Here is a 15,655-nt window from a genome sequence, read left to right as displayed (position 1 = left end):
ATTCAACATACCTATATTTTGGAGAATCTTATTTATGTCTTCGAAAGCCTACCTGATCATAGTAATCCGAAATTATTTAGCTAATGGTATTTAACGAATGTGTGATGCTGACTTGGTGGCATGTTATATTAAATGGCTCCTGCCATTAAGGATGTTAAACTTTAGAAAGGACATTATTGGTATGTCATAGAAAGGTCAAGTAGGTTCATCTGAATAACATGCTAACACTACGTACACAATGTAAAAGTATATGCAATATTCTGTATAAAAATATCACATTGCTAGTGATACACTGAGCTAAAAAATATTAAAGATCCTATTAAGATTAGCAATCAATATATTTTGATTAATTGCAAATTACTTTTTTTTTTAAAGCTCAAACCTGGTATTTAGAAAGATATTCTGGTCATTTCTCTGTTTTTGGTGTTCACAAAACCTAAAATAGACAGTTTATCATCACCTGCCTTTCCCTTCTCTTCATTACCTTTGTGAATTCTCTGTATTGTGCTGAGTTTTAACTGTGAGCCACACTCTTCTTTTCTCTGCCCACTGCTCGTGTCACTCCAGGGTCTGAGTAACCCAGATGTTGCTTTAATTGAAACCCTTCACAACTCAATGCCTTTGGTCTCAAGTTCTTAAAAAAACCTTGAACTCACTTTTAGGTTACCCAGCAGTGGATATTCTGTGTTTGTTTGATATTACATTTCTCTGAATTCAACAATTTGAACTTTAGATTTAAACATCATTCTCTTATTGTCTAGATTACCAGGAGCCGTGTTTCTGAGGCTGGTCTCCTGAAAAGATGTCTAAGTCTCCGATCTGTGAGGGTATAATTGTGTGTGCATGAGAAGATCCTAGGTGTGTGCCCTAAGCTGGTGGAAGACCAAGAAGTTTCTGTGAATAATTAGATAGCCAATGATTTGAAGACAACATATCACAAGTTTGATTAAACCCATGTCTTTAAAAAATTATCGAAAGTGTTAGTGACTTAAGACTCTCTTAAATCATGAGCAACTGTATATATAGCTAGTTTTTTGTAGGCACTGATATTTCTGACCACAAATAAATGGCAGAGAAAAATATGGATATTATAAAAAATTACAAATAGTGAAATAGCAAAGAATGTTTTTTAAAAAGTATCATTATGATAAGTGAAGAAAATAATTGAAGAATGATATCTCTAATTCACATATTTTTAACGGCAATTTTTATTCTTTCTTCCTTGTCATGTTGCTAATTCACACGTAGTCTTCCATGGAGACATAAGTCATGCAAACTAAAATGATTTTCTTTAAACGAAGACAGCACAATTGAGTCCTCAATCCATGGTTTACTTCTAGCCAAGAGAGAAACATTTGACCAAAAATTCCAAGCCAGAAGGAATATAAAAATAAAGAGCCGGGGCTTCCCTGGTGGCGCAGTGGTTGAGGGTCCGCCTGCCGATGTGGGAGACGTGGGTTCGTGCCCGGGTCCGGGAGGATCCCACGTGCCGCGGAGTGGCTGGGCCCGTGAGCCCTGGCCACTGAGCCTGCGCGTCCGGAGCCTGTGCCCCGCAACGGGAGAGGTCACAACAGTGAGAAGCCCCCGTACCCAAAAAAAAAAAAAAAAAAAAAAAAAAAAAGAACCAGGGCTGAGTTCTCTAATTCCAAGGAAAAGCTCAAAGGACACTTCCCCCAGTACCTTAAGCGCTGTAGAACTTGAAATAACTGCTGTCTATGGATCTAAGTGTCCATTGCCTCTTAAGTTAAAAGGAGCCAATTTCTAAAATTATTACCATAAAGATGAGCTAAGAGCGTCCTCAGAAAATATGGAATAAACTTGAACCAGAATCAAGACTGGTGGGTGCATCTTGTGGGTGTTTTACTTGAGCGAAAGCAGTGGGACAAAGTGATACAATCCACAGAAGGGGGGAAAATATGAAGTATCCACTATTCAAAACCAAGAATCTAGAAGAACCCAAATCAACATAACACCTCATCTGTTAAACAAAAACATCAGCTCTCTCAAGAAATTTAAACTGAGATACATGCAGATGAGTACTTTTACTTTCTGTTAATTCTTAAAAATATACTTTAGGAAAAAAAGGTTCTTGTCCACCTCCACTCCATGTGTTCTTCTCTAAAAACTTGCATATGTGGAAATATAAATAGATACCCACCCAGTGAAATGTGAGTTAATTAGACAAATCTGCTTTTTGCTATATGCTGGGTGTAAACTGCTTAAATGTACAACTCTAAGAGAGAAGATAAAAGAGAACGATCCCAGGCTTCCATTTTCTTACTCTCAGATAAACATATTCAATGCCCACAATTATAAGGGAAATTTTAGATGGCTTTAAGCCAGCCACACAGAATTATTCACTAATAGACCCAGAATGTACGTTTTACTGCCTTCAATTTCTCAATTACATTTTTAATTACAAAGTACCTTCTGCAGAGTAAAATATCATCTCGTGAAAACCACACATTTCCTTGTAGTTTCCCCTGTTCGGAAAAGTTCTTCTACATTCATTTAATCCTGAATCTGATTTCATCAGTCTAAAATTTTGAACGTGTGTTCAATGACACAGTATTTCCCTTTTAGAAAACCTGAGACAATGGCAGGAATTCATAGTAAGTTTTCCCATTCAACCAGACATTTCTTGAGGGAATTGCAAAGGTTCTGCAAAGAAACAGTTAATATGTATATATCTCTCTGAAATTGGCAACTGTCTTTTATTTCCTCTAATATTCTAGCCAAAGGTCTGAGCTCATTTTTTCTGTCCATAGGTTCCCCCCCCCCCACCAAAAAAAAAAGACTGTATTCGCTAATTATACATCCTGAAAAGAATTTGGTTCAGTGTAAGATGATCCTAGTGATATGCTAATCCCTTTTTCTGCTTGGTGCTGCCTAAAGCTTGTGTCTAACATTTTTTTTCAACTGTATGACAATAAAAGTTCTGGCAACAAAAGAAATAAATGGGCAGCTAAAGAAGGTATAGCTCAAACACATGGCAGGCCGGCTCTCCCCTCTCCTTCTGGCTGCTCTTTTGTAGACTGCAGTTTGGTATCCTTAAGTCAATAGCCGAAATCCAGCCACCTTAGCAACTTAGTATGACACCCAAGCCCTCTCTCTTTACATTCATGAATAGTCAGCACCCAGCAGACAAAATAGAACTAATCTTTTTTGACAGAATTGTTCAATTTTAGAGGAAAAGCTTTTGAGTCTTCCACACATTTGCAGAATATGGGACAACAATGGCGGCGATCAAATTTTAAAAACAACAGTGGCCAACAGGACTGGAAAAAAGTCTCTTTGAGTTAAATAGCACATTCAGTCAGTCCCAGTGGTCATAAACTTGGGGCAAGCATTAATTTCAATACGTGAAAGAGAGAGGTAAACAAACGGAGAGGATATCCCACAGCCCTTCCTTCAAGCAGCAGTTCCTTCTGCTATGATACACGCATAATTTTTTCAATTTCCTTTGTATTTTTCTTTTGCAAAGACTCATACAAATATTTCTTCCCTTTCTAAAATAATTTTGTTTGTGGGGGGGGGGAACCCAACGAGTCTTGGTTTAAAACACTTTTTATCCAGCAGTCTTTTGTAGTCATTTGAAAGCAGTTTTACCATTTAGAAATCCTATAACGTATCAGTTACTTACAAGTCTAACATGTGCTAAAAATGAATCTTCTCTCCAATCCTGCCCCCCACCCTCATTTAATACAAGGCATTGCTATACCTTTGGAGACAATATGAACAAGAAGAAAAATCTACCCAGTTCATGGCAAAAACAGAAGTTAGCAACATGGTCCATGCAGCTGCAACATTGCATTTAAAATTCAGTTTCCTCATAGGAAGAGGGCTAATCCTGCCCCTGTAATTCCCTACAGCCAAAATGTGCCCCCTCCCCTAGTGACAGTGCAATGCAAAGACACTAGCACGCTTATCTTGCCTAACCAGATGGCCGACTTGGATCAATGCACACACGCCACGATCAATGGGAGAGATAAAGAATTAGGAAAACAGTGGTACATGCTCCCAGAAAGCTTGTACACTGCATAATTATTTTATGATTCTACACATGGCTACATGTGATACTGAAGTAGAGAAGGAAAGGATAATTAGAGTGCCAGGAAGAATTTTGTAGTAGACTATACTTTGTCTGTCAGCACTTCCCACTCTAGCAAACCCACTGCCCTTATCTGAAAGTGAATTTAGAAAACATGAGCAAAAATGTCAGGGGAGGTATTTCCATTTTTGCCAGGTCCTGTCACGTCCCAAAGTTTAGTTCAACGCCTGAGGAGGCTTGCTGGGATTTGGATATGCCTCTCGTCATTAGCCGCCCCTGGCTCCCCAGCCAAGGAAACCCACCAGATAATATTTGTATGTGATGCAGACTGTAACCAGGAAGAATTTGGTCTCAAAGTGATTCAGTCAAGTTCATTCAGTAAAATAGAGCAGGATGAGGCATTCCCTTAATTTCTGTTTCCTGATTGGCTAACCAAATCAGCGTTTTTGAGCAGGTTAGCTACATATTTCAAAGTAACGAAAAAAAAAAAAAAGGACTTACATCCCTGCTAACCATCCAGGTTGTAAAGAAAGTATATGAGGGTCTGAAGCTGGCACGTTGCCGCTTTATCTGAATTCAGACCAAGATCATAAACCAGAACAATAAACTGCTACAAGCCTCCACTGTGGCAGTGTGTTAATCAGGAAAAAGAAAATGTTCCTTCAGCTCCTGGCACATGATGGGTTTCTAATAAATGATTATATTATTATTGCAAATAACAATAATAAAACTCTCTTACCCTGTACTACTCTGAAATTGTATTGTTTTATCACCTTGTGTTGGATGCGATTAAAAGTAATATTAGGCTCTCCTTTGGATGTAAGACTCAGCTTGCATGCTAATTAAAACATTCAATGAACTTTTTACACCATTTCTTATGTAAAGAGAGACGGGAGCTGGAATCTTGAATTAGACACAGCTATCCACCACTATCAACCTCAAAACCCCTGTCGGGGAGCTAGTCACTTTAAGTAGTAGATTACATTCAAAATAGAGTGAATATTCAAGATCCAAATAATTAAAATTACTATAATTTAATTCCTAAGGGTAACTAAAATATACTCTGGGTAAAAATTCAGAGGGAAAAAAAAAGTGTTGACAATTGGGAAAGGCCATAGTCGTCCCGTTTCTAAGTTACTTTTGTTAGGTTTGATATGATACTCCAGATTTTTACATTCAATTGTTCTCTCTGATGCTCTCTGTAGAGTTGTTTTGTTACCTTTGCCCCAGACATTTCTCTCCTAGATCTCAGCACAAAATGAAAAGCTATATATAAGTAGCACTTAGCTTGGCTGCCCATAATCAGATTTAGAGAAAGATCCTGGGTTTGGGGCTATGATGGATATTTTCTCACCAATTTTTAGTTCAAAACCCTTGTAAGGCAAGGCTATCATTTTATTGTTTAAGGCTCAGTTCCTTGTTCTCTGAGACTCAAAAAGAGGAGAGCAAACGTGCCATGCCCTTCTAGTAGTATAACAGATTCACTGAGGGTTCCTTTTGCTGTAAAACAAATTCCGCAAGTACCATACTTTATAATATGTAGTTGAGCTTGCAGAGAGTAAGGGAAACCTCTGGGTGATGGAGAGGAGAGAAATCCATGAATTGGAAGAGAGAGGAGACTTTGAGTAGAAAGAGCACGTGAGGTTTCTCTGATGGCAGGGTTGTCATGGACTCAACTCTGGACTGGAGACAAGGGAGGCTGCTGGACCTGAGTCCCACCGTTAAGCTGGAAAACCTGGAACGAACCTGGTGTGCCCTCAGCCCAACAGTGCTCCTGGCTCCCTGTAAAAGCAAACCCAAATCCTGTCTGTAGTAAAACACCATCAGGTTAGACATCCCCCACCCCAGGTTTTCAAGGGATTAAGATTAATGAAATATAAACTTCCAATCTAAGATCACCAATGATACAAGAAAGTAATCCTCTATAAGTGAGAGTCAGTGGAAACAATCAACAGCCTTAGATCTTCTAGGACTAAATGATCAGAATTTATTGGATATAGAATGCAAAATAAACAGGTATATGTTTTTATTTATTTAGTGGTACGCGGGCCTCTCACTGTTGTGGCCTCTCCCGTTGCGGAGCACAGGCTCCGGACGCCCAGGCTCAGCTGTCATGGCTCACGGGCCCAGCTGCTCTGTGGCATGTGGGATCTTCCCAGACTGGGGCACGAACCCGTGTCCCCTGCATCGGCAGGCGGACTCTCAACCACTGCGCCACCAGGGAAGCCCCAGGTATATGTTTCTAAACATTAAAGTTGGAATCACTAAAGTGAGTCAACAATAAGAGACTTCAAAAATAAGGCAGGTTGGGAGCTCCCCTGGTGGTCCAGTGGTTAAGAATCTGTCTAGCAATGCAGGGGACGTTGGTTCAATTCCTGGTCTGGGAACTAAGACTCCCACATGCTGCCGGCCAACTACTGAGCCTGCACACCACAACTAGAGAGGCTACGGGCTACAACTACTGAGCTGCTCTGGAGCCTGTGTGCCACAACTAGAGAGAAGCCCGCGTGCCACAACTAAGACCTGATGCAGCCAAAAATAAGTAATTAATTAAAGAAAAATAAGGCAGGTTTGAAAAAGAACCAGGTAGTACTTTTATTTATTTTTCAAATTTATTGAGGAATAATTTACAGAAAATACATTGCATTCATTTAAAGTGTTTTGACGTGTGTGTGTGTGTGTGTGTGTGTGTGTGTGTGTGTGTGTGTGTGTGTATACATATATACATCTCAAGTGTTTCCTTGTGGCCATTTGCAAATGATCCCTCCCTCCACCCCTGGCCCTGGGCAACTACTGGACACAACTACTGATGTGATTTGTGTCACTAGAACATACTTTGCATTTTCTGGAATTTTATTTAAATGGAATCATACCTTATAAACATTTTTGGATCTGGCTTTTTTGACTCAGCATAAGAACTTTGAGATTCATCCACCTTGCCATGCTCGTCAGTAGCTCATTTCTTTTTATTACTGAGGTAGAGTCCTCTAGATAGACCACATTTTGTTTTCCTGTTCCCCAATTAATGGACATTTGGATTGTTTCCAGTTTTTGGCTATTGTGAATAAAGATGCAATGAACATCCACATAAAAGTCTTTGTATGGACATACGTTTTCATTACTTTTGGGTAAATACCTAGTAGTGGAATCGCTTGGTCGTTTGGTAGGTGTATGCTTAACTTTTTAAAAAACTGCCCCAAAGTTTTCCAAAGTGATTGTACAATTTTCGCTCCCACCAGTAGTGTATGAGAGTTCCAGTTGTCTCATATCCTCTTCAACACTTGATATTGTCAGTCTTTTTAATTTTAGCTCCTCTAATGAATATGTAGTAGTATCTCATTTGTGGTTTTAACTTGCATTTCCTTGTGATGAATGATATGCATATTTACCATTCTTATATCTTGTTTTGTGATGTGTTTGTTCAAATTTTTGCTCATTTAAAAAAATTTCTTTTTTTATTGACTTGGAAGAGTTCTTTGTGTATTGCTGGATACAATCTTTTGACAGATCTATCTATCTATCATCTATCAATATTCATCTATCTATCAAATATTTTCTCCCATTCGGTGACTTGCCTTTTTGTTTATTTAATTGTGTACTTTGAACAAAAGGTTTTAATTTTGATAAAGTTCAATTTATCAATTCTCTGTTTTATGGAGTGTGCCTTTTTGTGCCTATCTAAGGAATATTTGCCTACTCCAAGTTTTCAAATATTTTTTTCTTTTGTACATTGTCTTAGAAGTTTTATGTTTTTGCCTTTAAGTCTGTGACCCATTTTGGGTTAATTTTAGTATATGATGTAAGATAAAAGTCTGTGTTTTTTTCCCCATAAGATATCCAATTATTCCAGCACCATTTGTTGAAAAAGACTTTTCCTTTCCCTGTTGAATTTTCCTGGCACCTTTGTTGAAACATCAATTAGTTATATATGTGTGTGGGTCTATTTCTGACTCTCTGCTCTGTTGATCTATGTATGTATCCTTTCATCAACACTGAACTGATTTTTATAATTTTATAGTAAGTTGAAATCAGGTAGTGATATCTTCTCATTTTGTTTTTTTTTTTTAAAATTGCACTGGTTATTCCAAGACACTTGCATTTTGTTATACATTTCAACAGCAGCTTGCCAATTTCCATGATTGCCTACTGAGATTTTGGTCAGTATTTTCAGTTTTCAGTCTATTAATCAATTTGTGGATAACTGACATCCTAAGAATACTAAGCCTTTCATGACAATAGAATGTTTCCATTTATTTAGGACTTAAAATTTTTTTTCCTGGTAATGTTCAGCAGTTTTTAGTGTAGAGGTCTTGCACACATCTTCTGATGATTTTATTTGTGAGTAGTTTTTGTTTTTGGACACTACTGTAAATGGAATTTATTTTTTAAATTTAATTTTCCAATTGCTTGTGGCTGGTACATAAATATATAACTGATTTTGTTATACTAACCTTGTATCTTATGATCTTACTAAATTTACTTATTAGTTCTAGTAATTGTATTTTAGATTCTTTAGGATTTTCTCTATAGTCATGTCTTCAGAAACGAATGATTTTATTTTTCTCTATCCAATATTTATGACTTTTATTTATTTGTCTTGCCTATTACAATGGCTAGAATCCCAATCCCAGTACAATATTGAATAGAGTGGTGAGAGCAAGCATCTGTGTGATGTTTCCAATCTTTTTCTTATTTTGATAAGTTTTTTTTAAAAATTATAAATTGATGTTAAATCATGTCAAAAGTTTTTCTGACTCCATAGAAGTTATTATATGGTTTTTCTTTTTTATTGTATTAATATATTGATTGTGCTTATATGATTGATTTTATATATTAAAACTACCTTGTAGTTAGTTCTAGGATAAACCCTCCTTGGTCATAATGTATTAATTTTTAAAAAATATTTTTGAATATTATTTACTAATATTGTATTAAGAATCATCCTTTATTATTAAGCAGGATCTTGATCTGTTATTTTCCTTTTTTTTTTTTTTGGTAGCATCCTGTCACCTTGTCATCTTTTGGTAGTAAGGATTTGATATCTGTATAGCAGTGTGCTCTATAACTCTAGAGCCCCTCCTCTAATCAGGATAGTAGTTTGCATTTTTTAATATTAAGAGGTTTAATTAACAAAAATGAGTTTATAACATTTATCAACATTAAGAAGATAAAGTACAATATTCACAAATCAGTCCTGGGCAGAGTAGTTTGCATTATAATTTCATTTCTGATAGGATGCCCTATTTAAGCTGTGCCTGAGTGGGCACAATTAAGGTTTTCCCCAGTCCAGATGTCATACTGCAACAAAATCTGAATGAGGCTCTTTTACAAATACACTTTTGGAAAATAGCTGAATTATACCTTAGAGGGATTTATATATTCAGAATTACTCACAACTTAGATGTACAATGGTCTTATTTCAATACAAATTCTCCTTTCCTAGAGAGTGGATCTATAGCCACAGATAACTATGTCCTGTTCCAATGTTTTTCTGCTCTTTTCTGCTTTGTCCTTTTCTGTCCTGACCTGAGTTGTCCTCTTCTAAGGTCCCATGCTGTCCTAGGTGAGCAGTGGACATCTTCAGCTGAGGTACATCCTGTAGTTGTCTAGAGGTCACAGGGCTTCACTGACTCCCTCTGTGAACTGTGCCATGTCCAGTTATAGTACAGAAGTTTGCTGCCTTAACAGCAAAAAATATCCTCTGTTACTGCTGCTCTTTCTATGCTTCCACTGTCCCTTTGCCCTACATATTCCATATAATGCCAGGCTTCTTTCTCTTAGCTTATCAACTCCACCGAAGGCTGAGAAGGAACGAATTCTTTCCCAATGGAGGAAAGTTTTTAAGTCCATTTCAGATAGAACTATTATGAAGATCACTCTCCCCTCCAGAAAGCTAAAACAAAGTCTTACTGTGGTTTGTCCATTTTCCATTTCAGAGTGATGCCCTGGATATCGCAAAAGAACTAGGATCAAAGATGTTATTCAGCAGTAAAATGCTACCTATTTCTCTACTAACGATTTGCTAATAGTGATTTGTATTACATTAGTGAAAAAGAAGGACAACCAAAATTTATCAAAAATTAATTCACTCAGCCTTTACTCCCCTCATATCACATAGGAATATGGGGTAGACTAGTTGGTTACAACTAGGCTTAGGTTGCTGCTCTCACCCCTCCCATTCTGGGAGCCTTTTAGGCAGTCCCGGGCTGTCTAGTCCTTTTGACCTCCCTGAACCTTTACCAACAACTTCTGGAAAACACCTTGTCATACAACCATCCTTAAAGATATGGCTCTTAGAAGAATGATTCAGTCTGACATTTCTTAAGTTCCTTCCAATACTCTAGATTTCTAAGCCTTTAGTAGAGGACTCCAAAGAGACTCATCCACGATCTAGTTAGGGATTGGACTCAACTCCACAGTGTATATATATATATATATATATATCCTAAACAAACTTTGAATCTCAGGAGAAGGATTGCCTTGAAGGCCCCAGAGTGATAAGTAAATGCTAATTTTATGAACTCTTAATCTTTCTTTTAAAAGAATAGAGGTACTATTCTTTTAAATGTACTCTAGATGTACTAAAATGGTCCTATGAAGACCCATAAAAAGATAATGAAATGAGAAAAAAAGACTAGACTTATTGTTCAAAAATTCTCAGTCTTATTGTTTGATTCTTTAAGTACTTATAGAAGATAGGTGTATCATTACTTCTCCTGGTATGGTGCCTGCTTGGAGAGGCCACAAGTTACATGAGTCCACCCCATGGCCACAACTCATGACCAGGGTAAGACATCTAACCAAGGGGAGCCAGTCAAATTTTTAATCTTGTGAATTTGAATCAAGAGCTGAAAAGAGTAACTGTCAGCACTGGAAAGCCATGCGGACATGGGCATGGTGGCCATGTTTTGCCACATGTGAGATGAATAAACACTGCCAATGAATCAATAGGGAGGAGCAGGCAAATGGAGAAGATGCCAAAGAGAAATAAAGGCAAGAGATCCTGCAGCCCCAGGAGAGACAGAAAAGACTTCATTCCTGAGGTCCTTTCAGGAGTTAAAATACTGCTTTTGTTTGCAAATCATTTTTTATTTTTAAATAAAACTCAGTTTTATTTCCTATCCTTGGATTCTGTGAGAACTGGATCTTTACAATAGACAGCCCTTTATTTGTACTGGCTTGAGTGGGCTTATGTTTCCTGCAAACAAAAGTGCTTTGAGAACAGCATCTCTTTCTCGGCTTGAGGGCAGCTCAGTATCTTAATTTGACTCTAGAGATGGCCCAGAACAACACAGTGTTTGACAGAGTAGGGACTAAGCAACTTGGTTGAAATTCATGACTATGACTGACCAGTTTTCACTTTCGAACGTTTTAAATGTTTTCTACCATCCAACTTAACTCATTTAAGAGTAACCTTGTTATGTTTATTATCTTTAACAACAGAAAGACAGCATTCAAAAAACCAGTCTTATAAGTAAGAACTATTGAGCAAACATAGTTTGCAAATAACTATGCAAACATAGTTATTTGAGGGGCAACTAAAAGACCTCATAGTCACTCATCTCTCCTTCTTATTTTGTGGATCTCTAAAATACTATTAGAATTGTCCCTGAATTCGTTTTGGCTTTCCAAGTTCTTAATTAAAATATAAATGTTTGGGGCAATATTTCCCAAACTGTGTTCTGCAGAATTCTGACCTCTCATTATCCCCCATAAAAAAAAAAAAAAGGAGAGGGAGACAAATAAATAGGGAGTCACAGTAAACTATATTCTCATCTTGGAGATTGACAGGGTACTGCAGCATACTAAAACCTCTGAGAAGTTGTGCAGTAAAGAAATCTAATTATGCTGTGTTTGGTGGAGGTAAGGCATACCCATTAAGGAAGCTGTCTGGTTTAGCATAATGACTCTGCCTCCTACCTGTTGTGTGACTTAGACAATAATAATACTAGGATAATAGTAGCCCCTATCTTATAGATTTACTGAGAGAATTAAATGAGGTATTAAATGAAGAATATAAAGCACCTAACACCTGACCAGTACATAGAAGCACTCAATAAAAGCTATTAACATAGCTTTTTCTAAACCTTCTGAACTGTGGCTATTAAACGCAATCACCTGTCAACATCTCTCAGAATTGATGCTTTGGAGGATGTCAAGAGGAAGAAAAGCTGTATAAGAGAGGAAGGAATCAAGAAGCGCTGAAAGGGAAAAGAGTGAAATGGACAAAGGTAACACTGTGTAGTTTAAAATCTGTTTAATTTAGCAATGATACATTTTGTCATAGGCTTGTCTCCAATCCTAGTACAGTGCAGGCTTACAGCAGGCATTTAATGAAAAGGCCTGCTCTTTAATTAATTAAAGATATTAAAGGTGACATGTTGTCACCTTATATTTTAACCTGTTTCACAGCAAGAGAAAAACTCTGATCTAGAAGAAGTCCTGGAAAGTACTGATCATCTGTAGATGATCAAATATTTCCAAGCAGCCTTAGAGTTCATTTTCAGGGCTACAGAAGCACTTTCAGTGTTCCAGAGATGGCAAAGCCAAAGCATCCTCCCACCACCCTACTTTCTTAAGGCTTAGAACTTAAGGTCAAATTCCAGCACCAGGAGAAAAGCAAAATAAAACAACAACACCCTGATAGTTAGAAAACAAAGACTGAACAAGCAGAGACTGATCCTAGCTTTAGTGCAATTTTAACTGCTTTTGTGCTGCGGCTGACAGAGGGGTGTGAGTAGTGTTACCTCAGTCTTGCATAAGAAACTAGCAGCATCCATTCAAAAGAAAAATGATAATTGCTCAGAGAAAAGAAAAACAACATAAAAGGCCCTTCAGAGTACTGTTTCAGAAACAGCCAAATGAAGGACATATAATTAGGGTAAACAAACCCAGCTCTGGCTGAAGTTTGATAAACATCTTTAAATCTCAAACCAGTCTTCAAGAGTTCAGGTCTCATTAAATCTGTCATTGTTTTTGTGGCCAGCGCTCCTTTGCTTTACATAAGATAGATAGGCAGATACTAGGACAGAGAGACAGATGCATGGAGAGGTATCTTCCAATTTCCATTCAAATATATTGATTTTTAAAAACTTCCTTATGTGTGCTACATCATCCCTCACCACTGGCAGTTACAGGGAGGCAGACAGACATTAGGATTCGGGAATGAATGGGGAAAGGGAAAACTGTACAGCTAAAGACAATCTGCACAGGGGTTGAAGCAGAGGTTTTGGAATCAGAGAGACCTGGGGTCCCAGTTATGGCCCCACTGCATAGTAACAATGTGACAGTCGGAAAGGCATTTAACCTCCCTAGTTTCAATTTACTGAAAGTAATGACATCTGAATTTCCAGGTGTTTTAAGGATTCAGTGAGCCAGTAGATGTAAAACACTTAGCACCGGGCCTGGCACATGGCCAAGTAGCTAGCATTCAGTGGCCCCATGTGCCAGGAATTGTGCTAAGTGCCTTGAATGTAGTATTTCCTCTAGTCCTCAAAATAATCTTTCAGGAGTACATGCGTTGACTACTCTTTATAGGAGAGGAATTGGAGCTTTAGAGACATTAGGTAATTGGCCCCAAAAGTGGCAGAGGCAGGCTTTCAGTCCATGTCTGGCTGACTCCAGACCTCTCACTCCTGGCTACCACGTACAGTGCAGTCAGGTGGTGGTTACCCTGTTTACCAAGAACCCACTGTGTGTCTGCAGCGTCACAAATTTCACAAATAACTCAGTTAATATTTGTTACGCTAAAAAGCCAGTATTGCCTCTCATTCTACAGATAAGGAACTTAAGGCGTCAAGAGATTAACTATGACTCTCAGGTAGGGCTGGTTTCAGGGTCTGTGACCTGTGCAATTACACAGGACCTCACGCTTAGACAGGCCCCAAGCTTGGTTTATTGCTCTGCTGTTGCCATCTGGAAGTTCTTAAGCATTATACACACACACACACACACACACACACACACACACACACACACACACACACACACACCCCTTTTTTGCATTTGGTTCCAGCGATTAAGCGGCCAGTCCTCCCCTTGTTGCACTGCACTTCCATGGATTGCGGAATTCAAGCTGGAGTTAGGGGGCCACTCCTTTCTCTGAGGGCAGCATTAGTAGCATCGTGCCTTCGGGATTCTAGAAATAGAAGCCCACAGATTAATGTTTGCAAGTACTACCTATGACAGGACTGTCTTAGAAAATTAATGGAATGGTAATTGAGTTAGAGTAGGAAACTTAAAAACTATGCATTTACACTGCATTCTTATAAGTGCTCTTTGAAGGAAGGGAAACTCGCAGTCTCTGCCTTCTAAGTGTTCATGGTAGCGATACCATAGATTTATTATCAAAGAATAAATGCCCTGAGATATATCACACCCAGACAACTCCACCCTGCCCAGTAAAACTGTAGAGAAATGATGCCAAACACATAAGAAAATACATGTTTTATAGTGGCGTTATGGCCAAGATGTTGGCTTTATTTCATGCGTGTTGTAGGGTAAGAACTGGCAATCGGGTTTATCTATATTGCTAGGGGAAGAGCACTTAATCACTACCAAACCTAGGCACAAAACATGGGGCATACCCCCAAACAGAAGAAATGGTCAGAGGACTTTCCCTCTGTCTTCATTCCCTGGCTCTTTGTATTTAGCATTCTTTTCATCTACCATACACAGGCTCTCTCCAAATGGCAGGAAAAAAATGGCTGCTGCCCACCCAGCTCAAATCCTTGTAGCCTGCAGTTCAAAAGGAAAAGAGACCATCTCTCTCCAAGACCCCTTATATCAAATCACATGGAAAGGCTCTGATTGGCCCTACTTGGGACAATATTTATGTGTTACACCAGTCAATGTGAACAGGGTAGGATAGGGATACTGTGACCAGCCAGTCCTGGGTCACATGCCCTCCTATGAAACCAGAAGTAGATGGACATTCTGATTGGCAGATAGAGTTGGCCCATGTATTTATTGTTTTTCTGAAATGCAAACTTAGCTGGGTGTTCTGTATTTTATCTGGCAGGCCTGCCACCAGAACCATACAGGAGCGAGAAGGAGCAGTTCCCAAAAGAACGAAGGTTGTGGGCTAATATTTCCTAAAGATAGAGTTCAGTCCTATTGGTTTGGCCCCCAAAGACTAGATCTCAGTCCCAAGTTCTCCGAGAAAATGCTGAGTTTTAGTTATAGCCCCATTTTCAGGGCCAAATCCTTCACTTGTGAGTTAGCACTTGACGCTCTAAATCTATTGCCACGACTGATGTACATGTCTGAAAGCTATTGAAATTCTACTTAAAACTTTAAATTCGCTTCTCTTGTTAAATGAATATTAATGAATCCAACAAAGTCACAATACTTATTGCCATTTATGCATTTGGGTTTGTTATAAGTTCAATGTAACATTTTAGTTTTAAATGGAACAAAAAGGCTAGTTATTTATTTATTTTTTTAACAAACCAGGAGATACTTTCTAAAACTGTTGAACCAAAAAATATATTTTGCCAAAGGTTTATACAGGGACTTCCCTGGTGGCACAATGGTTAAGAATCCGCCTGCCAATGCAGGGGACACGGGTTCGAGCCCTGGTCTGGGAAAATCCCACATGCCGTG

The sequence above is a fragment of the Tursiops truncatus genome, chromosome 2, assembly GCF_011762595.2.
Source record: "Tursiops truncatus isolate mTurTru1 chromosome 2, mTurTru1.mat.Y, whole genome shotgun sequence".
In the NCBI taxonomy this organism is placed as follows: Eukaryota; Metazoa; Chordata; class Mammalia; order Artiodactyla; family Delphinidae; genus Tursiops; species Tursiops truncatus.
This window is presented reverse-complemented; position numbering follows the sequence as displayed.